The sequence below is a fragment of the Equus quagga genome, chromosome 15, assembly GCF_021613505.1.
Source record: "Equus quagga isolate Etosha38 chromosome 15, UCLA_HA_Equagga_1.0, whole genome shotgun sequence".
Lineage (NCBI taxonomy): Eukaryota > Metazoa > Chordata > Mammalia > Perissodactyla > Equidae > Equus > Equus quagga.
The window spans coordinates 88,835,671-88,840,231 of NC_060281.1; the positions used below are offsets into that span (position 1 = coordinate 88,835,671).

At 43.4% G+C, this 4,561-nt stretch overlaps 1 pseudogene; it reads right to left on the reverse strand.

Moving 5' to 3' along the window:
• Positions 1 to 1,538: 1,538 nt before the first annotated feature.
• On the reverse strand, positions 1,539 to 2,030 carry LOC124226575 (immunoglobulin lambda variable 3-25-like; annotated as a pseudogene).
• Between the last annotated feature and the right edge of the window lie 2,531 nt (positions 2,031 to 4,561).

Genomic DNA, 4,561 nt, shown 5'->3' on the forward strand with positions numbered 1-4,561 from the left:
AGGTTACAATATTGACTTGGGAGCATTTATATATTATACATGTAGTGCTTCTAAAGCAGTGCCAGGAGATCAACCTGCACCTGTGTGTATGTGCATGTCACCACCAACACATACGATCTTTCCTCTGCCGTCATGAACACATGGAATATAGTTTATAGAAATTGCTTTTGTTTCCATGTCTATAAATTGTATTATTTGTTCAATTTTAGGGTCAGTTTAGGGTAATTGATTTTTGTTCCTATTATTGCTCTTATTTTCCTGATTCTATATAAGAAATATTTGATAGAATGCCAAGGATTGTGAATTTTTCCTTACTGTGTCGTGCATATTCATATTTCTCTCGCTGTCATTTTTCTTTTTTTGGTATTAGTAAAGTTACCTGGACACAGGTCCATCCATTCTAAACCTGCTTGTAGAGCTTTTAGGTGACAGCAGAACCAAATTTGTTTTGTGGTTAAATTTCCCCACAGCAGACACATCTGCTGCCTGGTCAAACTGATGCCTTAAGTAGGATCTTTCCCCTCTGACTGGGGAACAAGCACTGCATGACTGTGAGTGTGAGCCCTGCAGAATGTTCCTCCAGTGTCTCTGGTTCTTTTCTCAAACTCATGCAGTTTCCTCCCACACCTGTCCTCTTAGGAATTAGTGCAGAACTCCAGGCTTCTCTCTCTGAAGATCTCTCTTCCTTTATATTCTTCCCTCTGAACTTTAATTTTCTCTTTTGTTTCCTGAAAGCACAATGTGACATGAAGACTTGCATGCAATAAGATTTTGAGGAGATCTCTCATGAATAAAGAATGGAGGGAAGACTGGGCAGACCTGCAATGTGGTGGAAATGAGATCTCAGCTGGGAGTCTCTGCAAGGTCATCTTGAACTGAGGCAGGACCTTGGGCTCTTGGCATCAGGCAGACACTGGAGCTGGGTCGCACAGAGAGGAACAGAAGCTTGGGGGAGGCAATTATTTGCCAATAAAGGTACTTGCCAGTGAGGGCACAGCTGTGAACATCCAGGGCTCCTATCACTGTAGGGTGGGATTGTGAGCCCTGAAGAGGGGTTCTAGGCAGACAATACAGTGTCCATTACCTTAGTTTTCTTCCTTCAGAGGCCCAGGCTGTAATGGGAGTCAGAGGCTTCAGCGGACGAGCTGGGCTTCACAGTTCTGGTCACTAATGCAGGAAAGGTTGACTAATATGTAGTCCAGTCACTCCCATTTGGGAATTCAGACATAAGGACTAATGGCCATATATCTCCTCCCTCTGCCTGTCCATCTAGTCTTTCTGTCCACAATTCACATACTTTCCCAGGAAACATCAGAACAACCTGGTCCCACCAGCCCTAAATCCATTCCTGATCCATCCTCCAAAGAGCCTGCCTGGAGGGCTGGGAAGAGAGGGCAGCCGGGGCATCTCAAATCTGGGACCTGGGCAAGACCTGCTCATGTCTTTGTCTACAGTCCTCCTGAGGCTGGAGGAGAGTGTGACACAGATGGGGAAGAACTTTGTGTCTCACTTCCCCATCAGCCTGTGTCACTGTGAGATTAAGAACTATGAGCATCTGCTGGCTGACAGTAATAGTCAGCCTCATCCTCAGCCTGGGCCCCACTGATGGTCAGCATGGATGTGTCTAATGCGCTGGAGCCAGAGACTCATTCAGGGATCCCTGAGGGCCGCTCACTATTAGCATAGATGACCAGCACAGGGGCCTGGCCTGGCTTCTGCTGGTACCAGTTAACAATATATCTTTCATAGTAGCCTCCCTGGCAGGTGAGGGTGGCTGTCTGTCCCAAGGCCACGGACACCGCAGATGGCTGAGTCACCTCAGAAGAGGCCATAGGACCTAAAGAGAGGAGAATAGAGGTGAGTGTAATGATGAGGGTCTCATTCCCATAGGCCACACACCCTGCAGCCTCCCTTCTGCAGAGCTTAAGGTCAGAGCCAGGCTGCTCCATAGTCTCTTTAGGGGCTGAGCCCTGGGAAGCATCACCTGTGCAGAGAGTGAGGAAGGCAAACAAGAGAGGGGTCCAGGCCATGGTGGAGATTCCCCAGAATTCCTACTCTGAGCCCACAGCTGGGGATGTGCCTCAGGGCCTCTCTTATTCTCCAGAAGAAGTGCAAATCTACTTCCTCTTTTTTGTGGCCTCCCTAAGTTTCTCCTTCCTTATCAGAAAATGGCTCAGCCTAAAGAGGTTGTGAAAGTGGGTCTTATCCCCAAGGCCTGTCCCTGAGCCCACAGAACTCTCTTTGTGTTGAGTGAGAAAGTACAGACACCTGTTCTCAGAACATACTCACACACCTCAGTCTGTGCCCTGGGCTTCCTCTCTGGGCTTGGGGAGAAGCCCTCAGTCCTGCTCTAGTGATGGGTCATCCATGTTTGTGGACTGGGCAGTGGTGAAGTGGGAGCTTGTAGGGACATTGGTCATGCTGTTGTATGAGACGCGAAACATCATGACCAGATACAGAGAAATTGCTTATGTGCCTCTTAGGCAAGTCTTTTTTATGGTTTGAGGAGAAATAGGAGAAACCTCTGGTATCTAAGGTGACTAAGAATTCTTTGATGATACCAGAATCATGATTGGTAAAAGGATGATCAATACATTGTACCTCATTAAATTTAATATATTTTTCTTTGTAAGACTTTCTAAAGAGGATGAACAAAACAAGTAACAGAGAAAAACATTTGAAAATCCCATATGCAATGAAGGAATATGGCATAAAGACCATTAAGCACCTTCAAAAGTAAACCGTAAAAATAAAATCCATTCTTAACATAGGCAATTAGCAAGACCAAACATCACACAGAGGAGGACACAGAGATGGCAAAGAGCACAATAAGGGCCGTTCCTCACTAACCATGAGGGAAATGCACATAAAGAAACAAGGAGATCTCTCTACATACTTCTCAGAATGGCTGCAATAAAAATAGTTACAAATCTAATTGTTGGCGAGGATGTAGGGAAACTGGATCACTTATGTCTCCTGATGGGAAGGTGAAATGCTGCAGCAACTCTGGAAAAGGATATGAGAGATTCTTCAAAAAAGTTAAATTATGGTTACCATGGAACCCAGCAAATGTACTCTTGGGCATTTATTTCAAAATGAAAACATTTTCATAGAGAAACTATGAACAAATGTTCAGACACCCTTATTTACAATACCTCAAGGTAAGAACAATCCAGATGTCCTTCAATGGGTGGATTGGTAAAGAGACTTTGTTACACTGAGGCCATGGAATAGCACGCATCGATGAAAAGGATGTTTCAACACATTATGTTGATGAATGAACAGTGGCTTATGCAGAGTGAAAAATGCCAATCCCAAAAGGCTACACACAATAAAACTGTATTTTTTAGTTGTCCAAGTCATTTCTGAAAAGACAAAATTTTAGAAATGTAGAATCAGTTAGGGATGCCAAAGGTTAGGGGCAGTGCAGGGCAGGTAGGCTGGAGGAAGTGGATGTTGCTATAAAATGACAACACGAGGTCTCCCTGTGGAGATGGAACTGTTTTGTCTCTTAACTGTGGTGTGGACATATGAACCTACTCAGAGGATAAAATCACATCAATCTACCTACACCCACCCACCCACCCACACACACACACACACACACACACACACAGTTGAGTAAAATTCACCGGGGGAATCTGAATTTGAAAATGGACAAAGTATTTGATCGAAATCTTCACTAAACAAAACACAATGATGAAAATAAGCACCTTAAAGATGCTCAAGGTTTCACGTCACTAAAGAAATGAAAACTGTAAACGTGATGGGATATCACTACAGATATGTTAATAAGGTTTAAACAAAACCTGAGAAGCTAGTGTTAGTGAGGATGCGGAACAACTGGAAGTCTCGTAAACGCCTGCTTATAATGAAAATGCAAAGCAAGCATCGACGTTGGAAAACAATTTGTTGATTTCTGAGAAAGTTTGACATATATCTACCGTATGACCCTGAAATTCCTTTCCTAAGTATTTATTCAAGTGACATGAAAACTCATGTCCACAAAAAAAGCAAAACAAGGTCCTAAAAGTTTTATTTGAAATTGCCAGAGTGGAACATGGAAATATGCCAAGTGTCACTTCACTGGGAAATTGAAACACAAACTGTAGTTCATCTGTGCAAGGGAATTCTACTCACAGTGAAAATGGAATGAACTATTAACATGCAAGAACATGGATGCATCCCAAATGGATTATGATGAGTGAAAGAAGCCTGAATGAAAACACTATGAGAATGAAACATAATATTTATATGATGTTCTTGCAAAGACCAAACTGTGATGACAGACATCAGATCTGGAGTTGTGAGCTGGGATGCGGCAGCGGAGTGCAACTACCAAGAGGGTGGGGATCTGTGGATAATGATTGAACTGTTACACATCATGGTTGTGGAAGTGCTTACACCTCTGTATGCATTCGTCAAAACTCACACAACTGTTCACTAAAAGTGCTGTATCCTAGAGGATGTAAATTACGTAATTATGACATAATAAAAGAAAATAAGTCCTGGTAGGTGGAGGTTTCCAGGAGCCAAGTCTCACATGGAGACTAGCTTGCAG